The sequence below is a fragment of the Ochotona curzoniae genome, unplaced genomic scaffold (genome assembly GCF_017591425.1).
Source record: "Ochotona curzoniae isolate NIBS_2020 unplaced genomic scaffold, NIBS_Ocur_1.0 contig_291, whole genome shotgun sequence".
Classification (NCBI taxonomy): domain Eukaryota; kingdom Metazoa; phylum Chordata; class Mammalia; order Lagomorpha; family Ochotonidae; genus Ochotona; species Ochotona curzoniae.
Window position 1 is genome coordinate 2,668,885 of NW_024465649.1, and position 25,084 is coordinate 2,693,968.

Here is a 25,084-nt window from a genome sequence, read left to right on the forward strand (position 1 = left end):
GCTGGTTGTTAATACCAGAGGCATCTCTTGTCTCCTTCCTTTCCCCAAATACAGGAAGGAAAAAAAGAGAATGTGGGGCCCGGCGCGGTGGCACAAGTGGTTAAGGTCCTCGCCTTGCACGCCCGGGATCCCATATGGGCGCCGGTTCTAATCCCAGCAGCCCCGCTTCCCTTCCAGCTCCCTGCCTGTGGCCCAGGAAAGCAGTCGAGGACGGCCCAAAGCTTTGGGACCCTGCACCCGCGTGGGAGACCCGGAAGAGGCTCCTGGCTTCGGACCGGCATAGCATAGGGCCGTTGCGCTCACTTAGGGAGTGAATCATCGGACAGAGGATCTTCCTCTCTGTCTCTCCTCTCTGTATATCTGCCTTTCCAATAAAAATTAAAAATAAATCTTATAAAAAAAAAAGAGAATGTGGAAATGGTGATCTCACCCACCTTCCTGTAGCCCTTGAGCCTAATCACCCTAATCAAATATGTAAAAATCATCAAAAATAAAAATACTAATGCCAGCAGGCAGTGATCCTGGGAACATAATGAAATGTTTGAAAAAAATCCTAATTATGTAATGTGTCAATCATTGTAATTGATGGAGCTAGTTGTTGGAGGAGGAAGAAGATGGATTGAAACTGACTTTAGAGAAAATCTGTAGTTAGAACAAAAGAGCTGTAATTGTTTTCTATCTTAACTTTTCATGATATTACCCAAACAGTCATACTGGCTTGTATTACAAATTTAAATTTTCTGATATAAAGATTGATTTATTTTTATTGGAAAGTCAGATTTACAGAGAAGGAGAGACAGAAAAAATCTTCCATCCACAATGGCCAGAGATGAGCTGATCCAAAGAGCCAGGAGCCAGGAGCTGCTTCTGGGACTCCCATGCAGGTGCAGGGTCCCAAGGCTTTGGCCCATCCTCCACTGATTTTCCAGATTACAAACAGGGAGCTAGATGGAAAGTAGAGCGGCTGGAACATGAACACGCATCCATATGGGATCCTGGGACTTTGCAAGAGGAAAATTAGCCAATTGAACCCTTCTGCTGGGCCCCCAAATTTACATTTGTAATGTCATTAACATATATCATTTATTAAGTATATGAACTTCAAAGTAGATTTTTTTGCACCAAAATAAGCATACCTTAAATTTTTTAAAAAAACATTTATTTGAAAGGAAAAGTAACAATAATAGAGAAATATTATTCTCTGGCTTACTTCCCACACACCCTCAACAGCTAGGGCTAGAGCAGACTAAAGCTGGGACTCTGGGAACCTGCAGATACACCTGGATCTCCCACTTGGATGGTAGAGAGCACAGTACTTGAGCCAGTACCGGCTGTTGTGTGTGTGTTGATGGGTGTGCTTAAAGTAGAAATCTGGTTCAGAAGCAGTTTGGGGGGCTTGAGCCAGTTCCTGTTATATGAGATGGAAGCATGCCAAATGGTGTCTTAACGCACTAAGCTGCAAGTTTTCATTTCCTGTGAATATTTCAGTGAAATTAGCCAAGTGCATTAAAATAGGTTGTAAATCATGCTTTAGAGTTTGAATGAAAGTGCATTGTCCTGTAAGTAGGATGCCAGGACAATGTAGTGTGTGTGTGTGTGTGAGCACACACACATGTGTACATGTGTGCATTCCATTGTCTACATTGAATATTGGGCAAAAAATACTCTTTCCAACACTAACAGTGTACAAAAAAGTGACTTTCATGATCTGTTGAACAATTATTTTTGTGGAAAGGAACAAAACACCTAAAACAACATGTTGCATTACATTTTTGACAGTGTGTTCTTGACTTTGCCTGACATGGCTTGTTTTGACAACATCATTACTCTTGTCATTTACGAATACAGGGCCTAGCACAGAAACTAAGTCTGTAGACTTGCCATAAATTGCTGGACTTTTCTGATTGTATGTCTTTCATTTACAAGAACAATAGACACAGTAATTCCTTTGGGTCAGATTGTGAGGAAATTTTGTGATAAATTTAGGCACCAAAAAAGGAAACTCTTAATAAATGTTTCCTCTTAACTGGAAAAAGCAGAATTCAGAGCCCCTGTTGCCGTGGAACGAGAGAAGCTTCCCTCTGTGACCATGGCACTCTGTATAGGTGCTGGCTTTAGACCTGGCAGCTCCACTCTCTGCTTGGCTTCCTGCTTATACGCCTGGGAAAGCAGTGGAAGATGGCTTCAGTACTTGGGCTCCTGTACCCGTGTGGGAGTTGGAAGAAGTTCCAGGCTCCTAGCTTTTGCTTGGCCCAGCCTTTGCTGTTGGTGGCCACCTGAAGTATGAACCAGCAGATAAAAAATTTCTTTCTCTTTTCACCCCCAAATGTGTGTTCTGCCTCTCTGTAGTTGCCACTTAAATAAATAAATAAATAAATCTCAAAGAGAATACCCTGGCATCTTTTGTCAACTGTTAAAGTCCGTCAGGCGACAGAGCAGTGCTCTCCAGATAGCTACACAGTGTACATTCAGGGTCCTTTTAATAGGACAGCTATCTGCTCAAAATGGTCTCCTAGCTCTAGAAAATATTACTTTTTTAAATACTTTTTTTTTATTGGAAAGTCAGATATACACAGAGAGGAGAGATGGAGAGGAAGATCTTCCATCTGCTGATTCACTCCCCAAGTGGCTGCAACGACCAGAGCTGAGCTGATTTGAAGCCAGCAGTCTCTTCTGGGTCTCCCACGTGGGTACAAGGTCCCAATGCCTTGGGCCATCCTCAACTTCTTTCCCAAGCTGTAAGCAGGGAGCTTGATGGGAAACAGGGCTGCCAGAACACAAACTGGCACCCATATGGGATCCTGGTGCATGCAAGGTGTGTACTTTAGCCGCTGGGCTCCCACACCAGGTCTCAGAAAATACTTCTATGAAAACAGTTTTATATTACATATCAGTTATGTTGTGTTTTTCTTCAGTTGAGTATTTAGTATAAGTAACTTGTACAGTAACAAATTTAACTATTTTCAAACGCACCATTTGCTTTTTAAGTCAATAACTAGATGTTTATAATTTTTAAACATAAGAGCAGAGAATAAATATTATTTAGATTGTCACGAAACACACAGGAAAATTCTATATAAGTTGAGAAGTATATAAACAAAGCAAATGAACATTCACCTTTGGCTAGTTGGAAAAGTAGAGTAAGAAAAAAGATTAGAAAATGATTGCCAAATAAGATTATTTCAAAATTTCAGAATTAATTAATATTATATTTTCTTTTTTTAAAAAAAGATTATTTGAAAGTAAGAGTGATAAATATAGAGAAACAGAAATCTTCTATTTGCTGGTTCACTCCTCAAATGGCCAGTCAGAGCAGGGCCAGTCCAGAGACAGGAGCCTTCTTCTGGATCCTCGCGCATGAGTACGGGGTCTCAAGCACATGGGGCATCTGCCACTGTTTTCATAGGCGTGTTAGCAGGGAGCCGGATTGGAAGTGGAATTGCCAGGACTTGCTGTAATGTGCATATGGGATGCCAGCACTGCAGGTGACCTCTTTACTTGCTGTACCTCAGCCCTAACCCCTCATGTTTTCTACCCCAGAGTCTTGAGATGGAGCCCTCTGGATTCAAGGCTTGCAGATTTATCAAGCTTTTGACATGTCACATATGATTTTATTTGAGATATGGTTAGAAATTTAGCAACCTAGAACATTTGTCAAGCGTGGTTAACCAAAAACTTAATTTGTGCTGAGTGTTTTAATTTGTGAAGGGGCAAGCGGAGAGTTTAGTATTTTCTTACTATCAGCTTTGAAAAATATGTTTGTAAGCTGAGAAGTCTAGGTGAGTGGCATTTAGACTCCTGAAGCCTGACTGGAAATTCCCTGGTGGTGACTTCTTGTAAACTTAGCTCAATAAAACAACAGGGAATTCCAGCCCTTGTGTAATGAAAGGTAAGGATATGGCCTGGATTTCCATACCTCCAACTATCAAAGTGAGTTGCTGCTGCTAAGGAAATTCTAATGTCTGGAAAAAAATGTTTTTATTCAGAGATCTTCTGGATAGGCATTCTCAAGTAATGAGGTTCTGTTTATTTTTTTTTCTTGAAAACAATGAAATGAGGAACCTACCACTACTTAGACTGCTGTGGGAATTTTTGTCACTGAGAGATTGCTGTTGGCCCTGTTTCTCAGGAAGGATTAAGAAGGTCAGGATTGTCCTGCAGGGGCAAGATTGATTTCAGACCTAGGCTACTCCAGATTGCCAGGACACTGGGTGGCCTGAGCCCAGTTACTTAATCCTCTTTTTTTTTTTTTTTTTTTTTTTTGCTGTGGGTACTCCAGTCTTCCTACAGCTCAGAGTTGACCTTCTGGGGTAGATTTCATGACTGCCTTGCTTAGTTGTAATGGAAGCAGTGGCACATTCGGGATCAAGTCCAAGCAGATAGGCTGTCTATCATGGTTCTAGGCCAGCTGCCCTTCTCACCATTAGAATTTTAATGCAAGTTTCCCTCCCCGCTCCCTTGTCCTGCTGGGCTTCTTGGTGAGGGACGAGAAGGAAAGGATGACGCTAGACTGGATTTAGGTGTAGGTCTGTTTCTGGGCCTGATTTAAATTTTGCTTTATCCTTTTTAGAAATAACACAGGATATACTGGTGATATTGGGTATAGGAACAAGTGAGCAGTGGTAGCATTTTCATGCTTTCTGTAGTTGACAGTTCCTTGTAAGGAGGGATAATAACTCCAGCAACCCAAACAACAGAGCTGCTAGGAAAGAAATTAAGGTGGTACAGCATTTGTAAAATGGAACTACTGTAAGAATTATAAGAATAGGGCCCGGCGCGGTGGCGCAAGTGGTTAAGGTCCTCGCCTTGCACGCCCGGGATCCCATATGGGCGCCGGTTCTATCCCGGCAGCCCCGCTTCCCTTCCAGCTCCCTGCCTGTGGCCCAGGAAAGCAGTCGAGGACGGCCCAAAGCTTTTGGACCCTGCACCCGCGTGGGAGACCCGGAAGAGGCTCCTGGCTTTGGATCGGCATAGCGTTGGCCGTTGTGCTCACTTTGGGAGTGAATCATCAGACGGAAGATCTTCCTCTCTGTCTCTCCTCTCTGTATATCCGCCTCTCCAATAAAAAAAAAACAATAAAAATAAATCTTAAAAAAAAAAGAATTATAAGAATATTGAGTGAGTTTCACTTTAATCTTTTTTTTCTTATTCCTAGATCACAAGTCAATTTTGATTTTTGACAATTTTGACCTGAGTGAAAAATCCAGCTCCACTGCTTGCTAATTGTATAACTGAGCAATCACTTCATTCTCTGAACCTTTGTTTCTTTGTCTTTAAAATGGTATGGAAAGATTTCCTCTCGGCATCCTAGCAGGCTTCTAGAAATGAATGAATAAGCTCACAGGTGTGGAAGTGCTTCATAACCACCAAAGGGCTTTATAGGCCTGAAGGGTACCTTGTCTGTTTGAGTATAAAAATTCTAGACAACTGTGCATGGAGAGGTGAGGGAGTCCTAATTTTTGATGGTGGGTTGGGATCCTGTATTGCAAAGCCCAGAAATCTTCACTGAAGTGATTTTCCTGCTGTACAAGACTTCTATTAATTTTTGGATTGTGACCAGAAACACATGCTGCACTTATAAAAGGGCTTTGGCGCTCTGTGACATGGGATTACTGGCACCAGAAAATGAATGATTCAGGAATGTCTCATTATATTCAAATGTGTGAGTCATGCACATTTATGGATTCCTTTTAAACAAATGAAGTCATAACAGAAATGGGCATGGCTTCAACTTACAGTGTTTTCCTTGGCTTTAGCAGTTTTCAGGTTAAAAGTCATTGGATACATTTAACTGCCTTAAACCATAGCATTTCTAAAAGAGCTTTTAGAAATTACACTCTGTGTAAGAGCTCCTGAATTTGAAATTCCTTGTCTCTTAATTTCTCTCCCACTTGGTTATTTGGGGTGGTTTTATGTGTCCCTGTGCACTGCTCTGACACTCAAGACAGTGAATCAGAAAGCAAAAAATGTGGATTCTTAAAATGCCATGGGTCTTAAGGGAACCTCATGGTTACTTATTGTGCCTACCTTAAATTTAAATTTTTTTTTAAATTTTAATATATATTACAGAGGTAAAAGAGTACAGACTTATTTGGGTCTCTGAATAGGATGGGGAGACTCAGCGTAGGGCGTGAAGATAGGTGAGATAAATGATTCAGTTTTCCCTGTCCATGGGACTGGAGTTGGGCCAGGTTATTTTTCTTAGGTTCCTGGAGCTTCCAATTCCTGTGGCCTTTGGATTTGTGTATAAGCTCCCTGTTGTCACATCTCATCAGTGCCCTGGTATATGGAGATAGTCATTTAATGTTGCCTTTTACGTCCCAATGTGAGAAAGAATGTTCTGAGGGTGTTGAGTGGTGTTGACTGTTCTGAGAAATTTTTAGCCTCCTTGCACTAGAGGTGAGAAATTCTTTATAAGGACTGCTGCTTGTTCTTGTTTACCTCAGTGTGCGCCCAGACCTAGGTACTTGTTGTGGAGCCTGGCCTGGAGTGTTTGTTCAGTTTGTCCTTCTCATCTTTTAATGAGGTACTTAAAGACTTGTTGGCTTAGATGAACTGGTTGTCTTGTCTTTTGTACTTATCTGGGTATGCTCTACATTCTTGCATAAGGATCAGCAACTGAGGTGGCCCAGTCCTACAACATGTGCTCCAAGGACAGACCGTATGTTTATGTGACGTTCTCTGAGGTCAGGGGTAGAGTACATTGGTCTAGTTGGAGAACCTCCTAAGAAACCTTACTTGAGAGAGCCCTAGACCTGGCCGTTTTGTGTGCAAGGTTTAGCCTGCCCCAGCCAATGCATGTACCAGTGGATATAGCTGTGTGGTCAGTCCTGTCCCCAGCTCTGGCTCTCATGTGAACCAGTGGGTGCTGCAGCCTAATCTAGTCCAGCATGCTCACAGGCCTAGCTCTTGTACCCAGCAGGTGCTGTGGCCTAGTCAGGGTGACCCTGAAGAACACCTGCCTGGTCCAGTTTTTGTGCATGCCAAGTAGTGCTGTGTCCTAACACAATGCAACCCAACACAACCCAGTCCAACCCAGCCCAGCCTAACCTGCTCACAGTCCCTTGCACACACCAGTGCATGCCATAGCCAAGTCAGAACAAGCACTACAAATGCTTACCATGCCCTACCCTCTGCCTCCATTCTCCAGCAGAGAATGTGCTGGCAGGTGCTGTGGCCTGGCCCACCCTGGCCTGCCCCCATCCCTTGCTTTCATATGTGCTGATTGTGCGCACCTTTTTACTGTGGGGAAAACATTTTATTCTCTCCTCAAAATAGCTAAGGGGGAAAATATACATTACCAGTAAATAATGCTACAATGGCAAATGACATCACCTATTGTGTGTTGCTGTAGAAAGTTGCTGACATAAGTGATGGAAGGATAAGATAATTTTGATGATGAACTCTTGACTATTAAGTATCTCCTATTGTTTTAGGAGTTTTAAATATATTGGCTTGTTTAATCTTTATAGGAGAAGACTTAAAATTGGAGTATATGTTTAAAACATACTTGTGCTTAGAGAAAGAAAGCCATGTGCCTGCCTCTCAGGTTAAGAAAACAGTTCTACTGGCATCCACCAGGAAACCACCAGGTGCTTCTCTGTGTTGTTGTGCTACCGCCACCCATCCCAAGAAGTGATAACGAGCCCCACATTTGTATTAGCCATTCTAATATACACATCCTGAAAGCAATCCCAGAACTACATGGGGAGGTTGTAGGGACCAGGATGAGGAAGTAGGTTGTGGGAAATGGTTCCTCACAATTGGAGGTCTCTGCATGGCTGCATCAAGTTCTGCTGCAGGAGCCTGGAAGAGGTTTAGTTAGGCGGAGTGGGCTGGTTCACACTTCTGCTTCTACACTCACCACAGCTCACATCTAGCTCTCAGGACAATGCAGGTGCTTCTGTGAGGGACACGGTCTGCTGATCAGGAACCTCACTACTGCATGCTTTAGAAGAAGGTCTGGCTCAGGATAGGAGTCTGATCCAGACTCTGCCAGCCTATAGGATCTTGTCAGTGAGTCCTAAACGTTATCCGTCAAGTGTGTGCTCACTCACTTTCAAGATTTATTTATTTATTTGAAAGGCAGAGAGTGAGAGTAGGCCCTTTCACTGGTTCACTCCCTAAGTGGCCACTACAGTCAGAGCTGAGTCAGATGAAAGTGAAGAGCAAAGAATGCCTAACTGGGCTCTGGGGTTGCCATTTCGTACCTCTCCTGGCACAATAGCAGGGAGCTGGAATGGAAGCAAAGCAGCCAGAATTTGTACCAGAGCTCTGCTGTGGGATGCTGGTGTTCTGGGGAGTAGCTTCACCAACTGCACTGCACCTTTAGCTCTGGTAATATCCATCTCTGAAATGGCAGTCTCCAAGGGTAGACAGGTCAATCTCATGGCAGGCCACAGCTTTCCATGCCCCTGGAAATCTACTTTTCCTCTTTGTTGAGTCTTCCTTTTCTCTATTGAAGCCTTGCCAAAGTCCAGCTCCAGCTGAGTTCGGAGATCGGGATGGTGCGTGGAGTCGGCGGTAAAGAAAGACACACACACTGTCCCTTGGTGCACTCTCACTACAGCTCAAGAAGAAGCTGTCCTTTTTATTTACTCAGACACCTCACAAGCTTCTGCACAAGCAAATAATTGTCCTATTTTTACTTCAAGACTAGGGGGCATGTACAGACATTTGGTCATTCCGTCTGCACTTCAGGTGCCCCTCCTGCAAAATACTGCATTCATATTCTTCAAAGCAAGCCATTATTCATTCTTCAATAGTAGTCATGTGCGTAAATTGTCAAAGGCCCGCTCAGCAAGACATTATCAGTGACATGAACTCTCAGGCTCACATTGGTTGCAAAAGCCATCTCACAGGGGCAAACAACAATGCCTCAGTAGATTACAGAATTCTTAATGGGGTGCTTGAGTGTCCATGCGAAAGGGGGTGAAACTGCGTCAAGGTGGTCAGAGAGAAATCCACTGGGCCCTGCGAAACAGGGGAGTTGTTCTCTTCACACTCTTGTGTCATCCACACTATTACACGGACCCCAGCAGAGCCTGTCTTTTCCCATCTTGAGAGTGCATAGCAGTCTGATTTTCTGAAATTCGCAGTGTCCACATGTGTTTTGATACCTTCATAATTTAACAATAAATTGGCTGCTGCAGCCTTGCAGACTGGAAATTTTTTCCCTTTACTGTTCTGAAGGCCTTGACTGACTGTCTCCCTGCTTCTAAGACCTGAAAAATCCCTAACTTGTTCTCCTTTCTATGTGTCCTCTTTCTCTTTTGGGAACCTGTGAGCCTTCCTCTTGATTTTTGGGTTGTGAAACATCGCAGGAACGCCCTGAGCAGGCTGCTTCCTCCACTGTACTAATGACCATTTCAGCTGGCCACTTATGACTTCAATTGTGGGAAATTTTTTGAAAATATTTGGTTGATTATTTTCATCTCATTTTTTTTCTTTAGAAATCCCTTTTATCAGTTGTTTAAAGAACTCAGATACATAACTGCCTGAATTAGTCCTCTTTATTATCTTGTCTTATTTATTTTCAAGTTGTTCTTTTCCTAAGCTATTTCCGAAGCCTTAAATTCAGATCGTTTTGTAAAGCATTAAAGATTTAAAGCGTAATTTACATACAGTAAGATACAGTGAAGTGTGCCAGTCCTCAGTCCTGATGATTGTTTTCATGTGTACACCAGCATCCAAAGCTACCATCCTGGAATGTCCCATAGGGCCCTTTTCTAGTTCTGTCATTCATCTCTATTATGTAATCTTTTTAATATTTGAGAAATTCTGTTCTCCAAAATGCCATTTTAGAAATCTTTTTTTTTTCTTGATGGTTAATATTTTTTCTATTATGTCCTTGAGAACATCAATTTTTACAGTTTTTCTCTCTGCTTAACCTTGGCCTACTCTGATTTGTTTTTCTCGGTGTCTCCACCAGAGTCTTTCCCATGCCCATCTGTTTATCTTGGTTGTTTGTTCATTTTCAAACATAGAAGAAAGCTGAACATAAGCTGAGTTTAGTGAGTTTGAAATGAGCGAAGAAAAAAAGTGATTTGAGTGAGACTTAAGATACTGCATACTGGCAATTCCAAGTGTCAGTATCTTGAATCTGTTTTGGCAGGATGATCCTATTTTTCAATAAATGATATTTCAGTCCCTTGCCTGGACTGGCTGCCAGCATTTCTGGAGCAGGTGCAATGTCTTGGCCCTCAGCATTCCACATAGTCCTTGCATGACTTCCTTGTGATTTGCCTGGCATCTCTAGTCCCAAGACTTTCTGGCTTATCCTTACCAGGAAATAAACCTCAGGAACTGTGTTGCCCTGAGATATAGTATCCAGTAGCCTCCTGGTATCTGTTTAAGCTTAAAATAGCTAACAAGAAATAAAATTCAGAAGTAAGAGCCTTGGTTATGTTGCCTTTGTTTTGAGGGCCTCATAGCTATTTGTAAGTGGTGGCTACTGAATTAGCACAGATAGAGCATTCCCATGACTGCAAACATTGTGTTGAGCAATGATGTCTGGACTTCTTGTGTTGAGGAATGACCAAGGGAATAATTGTTCTTAGGTTTCTTGTGCTTTCAATTCTTGTGGCCTTTGGATTTGTGTATAAGTTCATTTGATTTTTCAGCCTCTGTTATTGTCTATTTGGGATTCAGTTTTCATTGGTTAAGTCGTGTTTCCCTGTTTTGTTTTATTCATTCCCCAAACGCTGGTGATTGCTGGGGGTGGATCAGGATGAAGCCAGAAGACTAGAACTTACTCCAGGTGTCTCTTATGATTGACAGTGACTCAAGTACTTTAAGCATCATCTTCCAGCATCATGCTTCCAGAATGCACACTGGCCGGAAGCTGGAAGTGGAAGCAGAGCCAGAATTCCAGCACTGCAGTCAGGGATGCACACACTTCGCATGGCATCTTTACTGTGTCATATGCCCACCACTAGGCGATTTTTCTACACATTCATTAATTATAAACTTCTAAAATTTAATTGTAGTTTTATACTCTTTTTCTAGTGTATTGTGGATTTGGTCTTAAAAAAAGCTTTATTGTTTTTATTAGAATATATATACTATTACACATTATATACTTATATATGTATTTGTGAAATACCATTTTCAGTGGAGTTTTGGGAGGGAATTGAGATACTTGTTACATTTATTATTATTATCATAAATACTTTGTAGTCTTTATAATGTATAGTTGTAATTTTTCATTTTACAGTGAAGAAAAGCAGGTTAATAGCTCAAAGGTGCACAGCCAGTAAGTGGGATTTGAACTTGTGTAGGACTTTAAAATCTATAATCTGGGGCCCGGCACCATGGCGCAAGTGGTTAAGGTCCTCGCCTTGCACGCCCGGGATCCCATATGGGCGCCGGTTCTAATCCCGGCAGCTCCACTTCCCATCCATCTCCCTGCCTGTGGCCCGGGAAAGCAGTCGAGGACGGCCCAAAGCTTTGGGACCCTGCACCCACGTGGGAGACCCGGAAGAGGCTCCTGGCTTCGGACGATGCACAGCATCGGCCGTTGTGCTCACTTGGGGAGTGAATCATCGGACGGAAGATCTTCCTCTCTGTCTCTCCTCTCTGTATATCCGCCTTTCCAATAAAAATAAAATAAATCTTAAAAAAAAATCTATAATCTGATTTTTCTGTGCTCAGAAAAGAGCATGCCTCTCACCCACCACTTATTCCCTGTTGCAATATAGCTGTGTTTTATGTATAATTATAGTTGTGCTTTAAATGTATTAACCCAGATATTTGTCAGCTATCCTTAAAACTATTTGATAAAAGAAGTCAGCCTCGAATATTTTTATCTACGCAACCTACTTTCTCCTTAGCTGTTTATTTCTGTGTTGCCCTAAGACTTCAGGACCTCTGAGCTTTAAATACTCTCTTAAGCAGACCTCAGGTGTTTAAAGCCTAACACAGTCCAATGTTTAATGTAAGCCTTATTCACACTGTTTATGGTCATTCACCCATACCTGTCCTGTCAGGTTTCACTTTCCTCAAGGCTAGTGAGGAGATAGTTCCTGTTTGTGAGTTCCTAGTACCTGTTCTTTGGTGGAAATTAAGAGATTCACTAAAGCTTGGTTCAACATCGTTTCTTTTTTTTTGGACCATTGTGTTTGCTTTCCTAACTGCTGGTCTCTTATTTTCAGTTTTGTGCTGTTCCAGAATGACCTATGAAAGTTGATCTTTTCCCAAATGTAATATCTTTTACTTCCTCTGACTTTCTTTATAATGCCCTGGCTCCTCAGCGTGGTCTAGAGGGTTGGCTCTGATCTGTCTCTTCCTCACTGCTTTAACTCCATTTCTGGCTGCCCACCCATATGTGTATCCTCTGCTGCACCACCCTGCACTTCATAGAAGACTCTTTCCGCTTGAGATGCTGTTGTTTCTGCCTGAAGTGTGCTGTCTGTAGCCCACTGGGTCGTTTCCTGTTTAGTACCTTCTTTTCTGCCTATCAGCACCACTACAGAGTATTCTCTGTGGAACCTTGCTGGGTGTGGTCTTATGGAATTTTAGAGGATTCTTTCTGCTCAGCCTGTCAAGGCAGTTCAGCCCTATCCCTTCATTCCTTCACATTGGATCTCATCATTCATATTCTGCAGTTTGCTTTTCTTTAAATATTGTTATCATGCTGTGACTGTCAAATGACTGGCCAGTGCCCCTTGTTAGCTTCTGGATGGTAGTAATTTCATCTTCGAATGAGCATTTCCTGGCTTAGAAGACGGCATCTGGTAGGCACACAGACATTATTTGTTGAATGAAAGTGATCCTAGTGTTGAGTGACTCTGTGCAGTTGGTTCTCCCTTTGTCATCTTGAGCTCAAGGTTCTACTTGATGCCTGTTTTCCTAGCATGAGTATAAATAGGTCTCCACCTTCACACTGAAAGTCTCCTAGCTTGGACAGCAAATTATAGGTCCACCCTGTTCATAAGCACACCTAGGTGGGAACCCATTTTATATGACCAATGAAATTGGCTAGAGTAAAAAATACTTGGTATATGACATAACATTTTAAACATTGAACCCACTTTCTCTCTAGTCAGCCAGTGAGGAGAACTCCCAATTACAGCAGAAGGCACCTGTGGTGCATCAAAATTCTGGATGTTCCTTTTTCAGAAGGATCACTGCCTGCTTTCAGAAGGGCTTTTGGAAGGAGCACTTTCCATTTTGCACATGAGGCCTTTGCTTCCTTGTCTGGATGTTAATGTTAACCTTTCTGTTTCTGTCTAATAGAAAACACAAGGGCTTTTTTTTTTTTTTTTTAAACATTGAAGCAGGAATGGAATCCTGGGTCAGAATATGTTCACGTTAGTTGGTGAGTATATTGAGAACTTGGGAAACAGGCTCCTGTCCTTGCCCTATGACTTCCTAACTATGTGAGCTGTTCTAAACTTTCTAGAATATAAAATCACAAGGTTAATGTGACATCATATGTGCAGAGTGGTTAGCACAGTTCATGGTATAGTGAGAGCTTAGCAAACATTGGCTTTTATTGCTTTTTGATCATCGCCACTTGACTTTTGGCATAGGTAAGTTAATTCAAAATATGTTGAGGGTATTGGGATCGGAGATCTGTTGCAAAGCTTTCTGATTGTAAGGAACATGTTCTTAGCCACCTGTCAGTGCTGTTGCATTGCAGAGGATAGAAAATAAAAAGAGGCTTATGGGTGGTTAGTGAGATGAGTGTCCCTTGTATCTATGTCAGGAGTCTGGGGTTGGAATTATAAGGGCTGGGCTTTAAAATTACCTGGGTTCGACTTCGGAGGCCCTGATTCAGTTAAGTCTAGTGTAAATGTTGGAATTCATGTATTTTTTAGAAGCTCCCAGGTAATTTTGATGTATAGCTGGGTTTGAGAATTAGTAGATTAGGTGACTAGGGTCCTATAGTTCTAGAAAAGAGTTCTGTTTATGTGCCACTTAATCGAAGATGGATGATAGCATTGTAATCCATGAGAGTCATAAAAAGGAGGTAGATTACTACTAATATATTAAAACGGAGCACAAATTACATTTAATCAGAGTTTTGGCAGTTTTGTTTTTGATAGCTGGGGTCATTGCTTTTAATTAGACTATTTGAAATAACAAAGAAAATCATAAAATCGGGAACAATTAAAAAACAATTATGCATGTGAAATACCCCAAATATAAATATAGAGAATTTTGCACTGAAAACTTAAAAGAAGATACATTTTCTCCTGATTTTGAAAACTGCTTACTTTTCTTAACTCTTACTGGAAAAGAACACAAACCTACATGAGACCATCCTTGATATTTGAACATTCCTGAGGTTGTTTACTAGAAACCATTGGGTTAGCAGCTAGTGCACTGGATGGAGTCTCAAATATTCCTCTCTGTAAGCTTGAAGTAGTTACTAACTGATTTGTAGTATGTGCTTTAACTGTGAAGTGGAGAAAGTATCATTGACCTTTGTCCCATATGACATATTGCAGGTATGATGAGCAAATATATGCAAAGCTTGGTACAGCTTTGAAGAACAACGGCTCCATATATTTGTGTTTGCCTGAGACAAGCACAGCTTACACCTGTTGTTAGGTGTTATTAATAGCACCCTCTTTAACCCTCAGATGTCCTAGTTTGCTTGATAAGTTATATGGTCAGCCTGTATGTCTAAAACCTATTCAAAAGATTGCCTGGTTGCATCCCTCTAGTCCTGAGTCTCCCACCAAAACTGTTGCATTTCTTAAATACATTTCAGCAAATTTCTTAAATACATTTCAGTAAATTTCTTCAATTTTATGTAAATGTCATGTCTCTAACCCCATTGATCTGTGGATAAAAATTGTTTCTTTTTTTCTCTGCTCTGAATAATTAACTTGATTCAGTGCTTTTAGCATTGGGTCCTGTAATGCTCATTTCAGTGAGGGAGAAGACAGAGGAATTGTAGGGGAAATGGCTTTGTAGAAGAAATGAAAGCTTCTTCTCTTTATCTCAGGATATTACTACTTGATTTTTGGAATCCAGACTCCTTTTGATGTTGTTAAGTGTAATGTGAATCTCCAGATAATGAGGAAGATTGCTCCAGGGAGATCAAAATTCAGGTGTGTTGCTCTCATAACTATTTTAGAATGAAGGTCAGAATAACTCTCCATGCCTCAAAGCACCTTTTTCCCTCTTTGTTTTTTTTTAAGAAATATTTCTTTTTATTATTATTTTTATTTGAAAGGCAGAGCTACAGAGAGAAGAAAGGATAGAGTAGAGACAGAGAGAGAGGGATCACTCTGCAGAGGCCTGCCACAGCTGGGTTGATGCCAGACTAAAGCCAGGAGCAGACCTTCTACGTGGGTGGCAGGGACACAAGCACTTGGTGCTTTTCCCAGGCAACTGGCAGGGAGCTGGATTAGACGTGGAGTAGCCAGGACTCAATTTGGTGCCCATATGTGATGTCAGCATTACAAGCAGGGACTTTACCTGCTAGACACAATGCTGGCCACGAGAGAGCTCTTTTCTCCAGTTGTTCCCTTTCTGAGTATCTGTAACAGAGTTCAGTCTGAATCTTCCGTATGGGTGGTAAGGATGCAAGTACCGGCGCTTCACCTGCTGCCTCTTAGGGAGTGCATTAGCAGAAAGGTGGAAACTGAATTGGAGTCAGCACCATGGTATCACACAGATGCCATAGGTATTCCAAGTGTTGTCTTAACCAAATGCCTGCCCCTGCCTCAGAACCTTGTAGAATAAGTTAAAGATCAAATACGTAAGATCAAATATGTAAAAATAGTGTTATAATTTCAACAAGATATTTATGGTGAATTTTTCAAGTTTAGGAGGCAAGATCTTCTGTGGTAAAAAGAACTGTGTGGTCTTAGGGTTAATGTTACCCTGTTGAAACATCCCCCTGAGGAGGTCACCTCCCACAAGAGCAAGGTGAAGAAAGACAAATTAGCTTGCTGAATTGTCTAGTAAAGCTCTCTGGCAGGAGCTTGGTAGCAGTGTAATCACATACTAACTTGAAGATGAGGACTGAAACTTCAACAACTAGATACAGATAGAGCATCCATTTTCTGTTCTTGTGGTACTATTGATCCCTCCCTTTAGCTCTTTGAGTTTTTCCCCCTTTTTCCTAATTATGCTTTTTTCCCCAAGCTTGTTCTCTTCTTCCTTCCATCCTAAAACCTTTGCTTTTGGTCATCAACCTGTTCCCCTTCCCCACCTGCTCTCCCCGTTAAACACTGCTTTACCCCCGCTGGTTGTCAGTTCTTTCTACTTGGAGGTCCTGTCTTCCTCAAGTGTCACAGATGTGCCAGCTTACTTGTCAGAAGCGCCCATGAGAGGCAACTTGGCAAGCTCCCTCCTGACACCAGGAAAAGATGTTCACTGCAAAGTATCACACTGTAATGTGGAGAAGGACAAAAGAAAACATCACAGTTGAGTGCAGTACCTTTATATCGCATTCAAGTACTTTAATGATTGGAAGCAGAAATGAAAACCTGACCGAGCCAATGTCATGCTAAGCAACAGCGTGTTGATCAGAACTGTCTTTGTCCTTTGTTTAGTTCATGCATTTATTTAGTCGTTCAGTAGCCGCCAGTCTGTCTGTTAGTTTTCAGTAGTGTTTTAGTGGTCTGAGCTTTTACTGATAGAACTCTCTGAGGTTTATGAACCTCCTCTAGGAAAAGGTCACTAATGATGTAACTCCTTTGCATTTCCAAATACAGTGTACATTGAATGTTTAAAGAAGGCATGTGTATGCGTGTTTTTGCCATGGGTATATACATAATGTATTATTTCATAAAGACTAAACATAGTCTTCCCTTTCAGCAAGCTGGGAATGAAATGTAGCAATTTAAATGTCTGATTAGAATTTTTGAAATGGCATCTTGTTAGTGGAAAAGTAGAAACTCAAAGACTCAGCAAGATGGGGTCATAACCACCTGCTTGTGTTCTGGGGTCTTTAAGATCCTTCCCAAATACAGTAATTAAAGTGAAAACATCATCAGTGCATTTTTCAGCCTGTCTAGGCAAACTTACCTAATTCGTACAAATGAGAATGAAGACTTAGCTAAATATGTTAGAAGCTTCAGCAGTAAGAATACACAAAAGAAATAGTGTCCTGGGCAAGTGCAGCACAGTACAGACCCCTGTCTTCACAGAGTCCCCTGTCTTTTAGAAGTGGATTAGATCTGTCCAGACAAAGGCAGCATTGTGAGATCGCTGTGATAAGGACTGAACAGTAAGCTTTATCTGTGGGACCTCCTAGAAATTTTGTGTTTTGATGGTTTACGTAATTGAGAAGGATGCATGCCCATGTGGACCACCGATTAGGGTGAGAAGGATCAAGGAATAGGGGAAAGTGGATGAGGTCATTGTTTCTAATTTTCTTCTTCCTCTGTTGGGGAAGAGGAAAGAGAAGTGGAAAAGCTGCACGTAGCACCCTAACTGCATCAGTACCTGGGAATGGGGAATAGCCACCTGAGTCATCTCATGGTCCGCGATGTGGAGCTTGCTCCGAGGGTTCTGTTCAAGTAGTTTCGATAGTTCTGAAACACTGTTGATTTCATTGCTCCAAGGATGAGAAATTCCTTCCAAGGTCCATTGGCTGACGTAGTCCAACTTTTTAGAGTCTCCATTCACCCAGATACTTGCTGTCGATGTTTGGCTGAGGTAGTTATCCAGTTTGTTCTGCCCTCTATCTTCTGCTATGGTGCTGGATGTTGTCTGCAGACCTCAGTGGACTGCTGTATCTTCCATGTGCCTTTGGGCATGCCATTCACTGCCCAGTCTTAGTTACAGAGAAGGCCCAATTCTGATACATGCACTCCGTGGTCAGTCCACATATCCTGTGATTTTTTCCCCATGGTTGGAGTTCTGAGTCCAGTGATTCTATTTGGAGGGGTGGGGGAGGGGGGGATCGTCCCCAAAGACACCTCCTCTGAGATGATTCCAGACTTGACTCTTGTGTGTGCTTGCCATTATAGGGTCTGGCTCTGTCAGTCACCCACAATGGCCTATGCACACAGGGGTGGTTGCCGTTACTAGGTAAGTTCTGTCTCCATCCCCAGCTCTGCTGCATGCCAATGAATGCTGCGGCCCAGGCCAACCTTTTCCATCACAGACCTGACTCTCACATACACTAATGAGAGCTGCAGCCTAGTTGCAGCTCCTCCTAATTACTCCCACCAAACCTGGTTCCTGTGCATGCTCGTATGTGCAACAGACTGGTCCAGTAAGTCTCACATGCCATTCAGCTCTCATATACATCCATGGGCATTGGAGCCTAACTCAACCCGATCAACGCCATTATCCAGCCTACACTCAGGCCAGTGGATGCCACCACCAGGCCCACCCTCAGCTCTGGTTCTTCTACTCACCAGTGGGAGTTGCAGCCCATCAGAGAGGTGCCCATAGTTGCCCTACTGAGCTTCCTAGAGGTTTTGTAGTGAAGAATTTGATTCAGACTTGCGATGTGTATGTTGTTGCTTTACCCTGAGCAGCACTGACTTGTCTTGCCTTTCTACTTCCTAATGCTGTTTAGATATAAATTAACTCTTCAGAAGTATGTGGAATGTTTGAATTATGGCAACAGTAGCCTACTTCATTCATCATTGTTCTCTTCCTTTACCAGTTCATTTTTCAACAGGTGGTGTACTGCTTAACACTTTACAGCATGTTTCAAGTTCCAAACTGGAAAATTCTGATTTATAAGGATTTAGGTGTAATGGGATTAGCAGTGTAAAGGCTGTGATTATGTTTTCATCAACAACATCAGTTTTTGATATAAGTGGAGTCTTCCTAGCTTTTTTGCAGTCCTTATTTCCTGGTAGCTAAGGAGCGTGTGTGTCTCTTACCGGTGTGGGTCTTTGCTTCTGAAGGTAACATGAGTACTCTCTCAGGGGTTCATTTCTCTCAGATTGGAAGATCACAGTGTGTCTGAGTAGAGTGCAATCATAATAGTCTCTTTTTTATTCCTAATAACCAGAATCCCCCCCTCCCCTTTATTCTTTTAAAGTTGAAGAGGCAGTGTGGACCAGTGAAAACAGCCCTTGCCAAGGTGTCTGAAGATCTGAGATCAGGAGCTGGTGTGGCGCTTTCTTACTCTGTGAGTCATATCCCGTGTCTGAGTCAGGCTTTGCATATTCATTTGCCATTTATTGACTGTCGTGTGTCATATTCTGCAGATACAATGGAGAATAAATCTGTCATAGTCCCTGCTTTCTTAGTGCTTATGTGACATCAATGATGATGACTGAGAAGGGTGTCATGCTACTGGAGGTGGAGGGAAATTTTGGGATATGGGCATGCTTTGATGTTCAGAGTTAATAGGATTGGTGATGGTTTGGATCTGAAATATATCAAGACTGACCTGTGGGTTTTACTCAAGCAACATGATGAATGCTGAGGGTAAGATGTGTGTGGGGATATTGCTTTTCCAATTAAGTGATGCTTTAGACGCCTCTGAGCTTCCGAGTAGAGATGATTAGGAAGTAGTTGGATAATTTTTAAAATGAGTTTATTTTTATTGGCAATACAGATTTACAGAGAGAAGGAGAGTTAGAAAAGCCTTTCATCTTTTGGTTCACTTTCCAAATGGTGCAGTGGCCAGAGCTGAACAATCTTAAGCCAGGAACCCCCTCAGTGTCTCTCAGGCAGGGACAAGATTCCAAGGCTCTGGATAATCCTCTGCTGCTTTATTAGGCCACAAACAGGGGGCTGGACCGGAAGTGGAACAACTGGGACACAAATCGGCAGCCAGCCATATAGGATGCTGGCGCTTGCAGGCAGAGGTTTAGCCAGTTGAACCATTACACTGGCCCAGTAGTTGGGCATTTGAGACTGGAGTTAGAAATTCTCAACATGGTATTTAAACCATGCAATTAGTGTGATTGCTTTAGCGTCTGAGTCCTTGAGCCAGTAATATTTGGTGATGAGGAATAAAAAGGAGACTCAGCCTCTGAGAATGGGATGTTGGAACTTGACCTCTGCATTTCATGTTGTTCAAAGGCTTGTATAAGAATACACATGAGCACACATTGGATGTTATTTAGTGCTTAATTGCATGAATGAGTGGAAGCATATGGAGGATTATTTAGAGTGGTTATCTTTCAGCTTGATTTTCGTTCCATAAAATTGTTTTATGGGACTGGTTGAGATGTGTGCCAATCTGTATGTAGTTGAGGTTTCCAATGTGTAGGATGTGCTTTTTTGGGGGGAATATTTTGGAAATTTTATATGTGGCCTACCACATATGTTGTGCTTTCAGTGTGGTTAATTGTGTGTTTTAGTCCAAGTAAATATGAAGTAGAAGGATCCATGCGCATTATTCCTGTTAATGGAGTTCTCATACCCAAAGGGGTTAACCCTGATATTTGAAATCTGTCAGGATAGATACTCATACTTTCTTAAAAGCACATATGTGTTCAATTTTAATTGGTTACAGTTGGCATGGTTTCTTTTTGTGAACAGATGTCTGCTTGAGTTACCATATCTTACTGCGCTGTTCAAACATGCTTTCTTGCTCTCTGCCTGTTCTATTCTCTATCATCACCCTGCAATGGGATTGGGGGTGAGGGGCGGTTTCCTGAAAAGTAGGCTCTATTCTGGTAAGACTCTGTGGCTAGCTGCCAGTGTGTCATATAACAAAACCAGTCACACGGTGGAAAGAGAAAACTTGCAGTGAGATTGAGGGTGAAAGCAGAAAAATTAAGTGGGTCAAAGGGGGAAAATTTAAAAAGGCCATAGCCGGTAAAGGCAGAGGATCATTTGGAAGGAAGTTGGGGAGAGGGCGTCCACTCTTCTTAGATGATATTACACATTTTCTCTCTCTCTCCGCCTCTCTCGCACTCTCTCTGTTATTTAATTTCTGACCACCTGCTGATATAAAAATGGCAAGGATTTCTCTTATGCGTTTGGATTATTGGGTATTTAGTAAATATAACTTTTCTCCAGTTTACTTTCCAGAGCACCTGTTTTGAGCTAACATGGCAAAGATACCCATTGCTGTCCCCTCCATGGGAACTTTTGAGTTTGATCTATTATACTTTATGAAATCCTAGATTTTATTCCCACACTTGTGTTTATACTGTGTGTGTGTGAGAGAGAGACAGAGAGACAGAGAAAATGAATATGAATATAAGTGAATGAATATGATTTGGGGAGAGTGTGATATATTAAGTCATGATCTAGGAAAGAAAGCCTTCTGAGATTGATACTGTTAGATAAATCTCCAAAAGTTGAGAGATCAAAGACAGCATAGGGATCATCTTATTTAGACTTCAGTTGTATTATCTCATTTTAAAAGTCCCTTGGGACAGGTGTTCGGCCTGGCAATTAAGACACTATTTGAAAACAACAAGTTCCATATTGAAGTACTGGTTTAATACCACCTCTGGTCTGTGGCTCCAGCTTGCCACAAATGCAAATCCTGGGACACGGCAGAAATGGCTAATTGGGTTCCTCTGCCAGCATTGGCGATTAGCATTGAGTTCTCAGTTCTCGAATTTGACTATGACCCAGCCTTAGACTTTGTGGGCATTTGGGGAATGAATCAGTGGGTATGAATGTTTGTTCTACCCAGATCTCCCCACCTCTCTAATAAGTAAAAAAGAAATCCCTTGAGCAATTCTTCAGAAGTTGGGAACTTACTACACTTATTAATATGTTAATATGCTGTTAAAATGTATTTATTTTTGTTCTCTAATTTCTATCCCTGTGAACACCCATTTTTCTTCTCCCGCCTTTTTAAAGGGATATGCATATGCACATTAGTGCATATAAGCACAGGGTTCCACAAAACTGGTTTGGGATGTTAATGTAGTCCAATTCTGAAATACAAGTTGAACTTGACATTTCTTTTGGTAATGTCCTCCTTTGTAATATAATGGATTGAATAAGCCATTCTTGGCTGTGATATTTTTTATTCTGATTTATTAATTTAAAAAGCATGTGTCTGTCATAAAAAACCTTGTCTTGCCACAGTCATAAAAAACAAGACTGTGGCACCTGGGCAATGCGAGGCCCGCCATAGTGCTTCAGCGCATCTTATTGAACAAACAACGCCTCACAAATTGGGAACACTGGGCTTGGTGCTATGGCTCAATGGCTGAATGCTCACCTTGCAAGTGCTGGGATCTCATATGGGCACTGGTTTGTGTCCCAGCTGCTCTGCTTTTCATCCAGGTCCCTTCTTACGGCCTGGGAAGGCGGTCGAGGATGGCCCAAAGTTTTGGAACTCTGCCACCTGTGTGTGAGACCAGGAGATGCTCCTGGCTCCTGACTCCAGGCTCCTGGCTTTGGATCCACTCAACTCTGGCTATTGCAGCCACTTGGCGAGTGACTCAGCTCATGGAGGATCTTTCTCTCTGTCTCATTCGCTCTGTAAATCTGATCTGCCTTTCTAATAAAAACAAAATAATTTTTTTTTTTTAATTGGCAGCACTGTGATAGCTATACTTAAGTCTGTACAGGAGAAATCTTGGTTTTACCTTCAGGGAACTTGTATTCAAGTCAGTGACTTTACCTATTGCATCGGATGTGCTATAGAGAAAATCCAGATTAGATTTTGATTGATAACCAGTAGGATTTATTGGATGTGATGTCTGATCCCGAGTTAAATTTGTAGATTTGAATACAAGGCATAGCAGGAGATACATTTTAGATTTACAATCACAACCACCACAAAAAAGTCCTTTTTTATCTCTGGCAAAGATTTTATGTTATCAACATGAAGTAAAACTGTTCCCATTTTACAGATAAAGGAACAGAGGCTCAGAGATTTAGGGACGTGTCTGAGTTGACAAGCCCCTTGAGCGAAAAAGCTGAAATTAGGACCTAGAATATGAATCTAACTCTTGAAGGCAGGTAAAGATGCTTCCAATGCCAGCAGCTCACATGGGCACCAATTTGCATCCTGGCGGCTGCACTTCTGATTCAGCTCCCTGAGATGCGCCTGGCAAATGAAATAGAAGAGAGCTGAATTTGGTCCCTGCCACCCACTGGGAGACCCAAATGAACAATTTCCTAGACCATAAATATGTGGAGAAATTGGACTCCTGTTCCTTGCTGGTGTTGCTGGTGGATATAGGCACACCTTTATGGAATTACATAATTGTAGATAAGAGAATATTTTTTTTTTTTACTAATAAATAGTTGGCACTCTGAGAAGATTGCAGTGTCACAAGCAGTAGCTTAACCAACTGTACCACAGTCCTGTCCAGAGAATGCTATTAGAACTGTCAGTAAGATTTGATTCACAGCTTACCATCGATTCTTCTGTAACAAAACCCAACATCTGAGCCGTCCCTATCATGAACTTTGAGTTGACCTGCCATGTTAAACTTCATCATTCCAGGGCTAGGCACATTGAAAGGTCTCAGGGTATGATGTTCTGTTAGGAAGAAGAGAAAGTTCAGTCCTGGCGGTGTAGCCTAGCGGCTAAAATCCTCACCCTGAGATCCTACATGGGTACTGGTTCTAGTCCCAGCAGCTCCACTTCCCATCCAGCTGCCTGCTTGAGGCCTGGGAAAGCAGTCGAGGACGGCCCAAAGCCGTGGGACCCTGCACCCGTGTGGGAGACCTGGAGGAGGTTTCTGGCTCCTGGCTTTGGATCAGCGCAGCACCAGCCGTTGCGGTCACTTGGGGAATGAATCATCGGACAGAAGATCTTCCTCTCTGTCTCTCCTCCTTTATGTATGTCTGACTGTCCAATAAAAATAAATAAGTTTAAAAAAAGAAAACAAAAGTTCATGGAGATGCTAGCGTTGTGGCATAGCCCTTAAAGCTGCCACCTGCAACCATGTAGGTGCTAGTTTGTATCCCAGCAGTTTCACTTTCAGTCCAATTCCCTAATAATGGCCTAGGAAAGTAGCAGAAGATGATCCAAGTGTTTGGGGGCCCTGTCTCTCTTGTGGGAGACAGAGAACGAAGCTCTTGGTTCCTGCTTCAGCCTGGCCTAGCCCTGGCTAACATGGCCATTTAGGGAGAGAACCAGTGCAGGGCAGATATCTCTCTGCCTCCCTCCCTCCTCTGGCCTTCCTTCCTCCCTTCCTCCTCACTTCTTTTCTGTAACTGACATTCAAGATAAATAAATGGTCTTTTTTTTTTTTTTAAAGCTGAACATGTGAACATGGTGGAGGAGATAAAAACAAGCAGTGGTTGTTCTCAATTTAATGAGGCACGTTAACTGCATACTGACTATTAGAAAGCAGTTTCTTCAGTTGAAACTGATATATGCCACCTGCAAGGATTAGGCCAGTACTTCTGGAGAAAAGTAGGTAGCTTAAGGGATGGCATGTAGAAAAGGAGGGGTTTATGAATTGCCTTTGTGCCTTTCACAGGTGTTTCTCTCATACTTGCTGTGCCCCCATGCACTGGTGTTTGGTAACTGTGTCCATAGATAATTGCCAAAGCCCCTGCCCTCAGGGAGCTCAGGCTGCAGAGAGGGAAAAACAGTTCTGCAGGTGCTGCTGTAAGGGAAAGCATAGGATGCCTTGGATACCTTGCATGGCCAGTGGAACAAAACAAGTCAGGAAGGTTTGGTGGAAGAGATGCTCCTGAGCTGAAGCTGAGGCTGAAGGAGCCATGGGGACAGCCAAAGGCTTGGAGGACAAAGTTACGTACATTTTGAATCCAGGGTACAAAAGGTGATGAGCTATGAGAGACTGACTGCAAGTAGCCTTAGGAGCCAACTTTGCTGAGAAAGTAGGAAATAAAGGAGCTTATCAGTCGGTATACTATTTTTTAGATATACATTTACAAACAGTATGACTGGCTTTGTTGAGCACGCTGCGTGAAAGTAAATGAGAAAAGAGGGCAGGCATTTAATTGGAAGCAAATGGATGGAGACGAAGGCATTGTAATGGTTTGGGGCTTGCTTCCCAGTTGGATGTACCAGCACCTGTGTGACGTGAAGACCTCTGTACATTGCATCGTCATCTCTTCACTTCACTCTGATCTCAGTTAGCCTCTGAAATGTTGTCCCACTCTTTTTCATGAAATGGTTAGATATTTTGCTTGTGGGTCTCTAAAAAGTACTTCATGATCTTCTGCCTTCTGCCTTTGACCACACTTTGATGTTCATCTGCACTGGATCTCACTTCTTTGCCTGTCAGGATTTCTGTGACTTTGGCAT

At 42.2% G+C, this 25,084-nt stretch overlaps 1 protein-coding gene across 3 annotated transcripts in view; it reads left to right on the top strand.

Annotated features, from left to right (window-relative positions):
* The window catches only part of JAK1 (Janus kinase 1), a 147,381-nt gene that overhangs the window by 51,136 nt on the left and 71,161 nt on the right, over positions 1–25,084 (top strand). The window contains exon 2 of one of the 3 annotated variants that reach the window (XM_040978418.1): positions 18,968–19,057. The exons of 1 other annotated variant lie outside the window; for it this stretch is intronic. The gene's annotated coding sequence lies outside the window, so the exon portion shown is untranslated. Of the gene's footprint in view, positions 1–18,928; positions 19,058–25,084 lie in introns of those variants that run through there. One more of the 3 variants, XM_040978419.1, reaches the window with a different exon arrangement.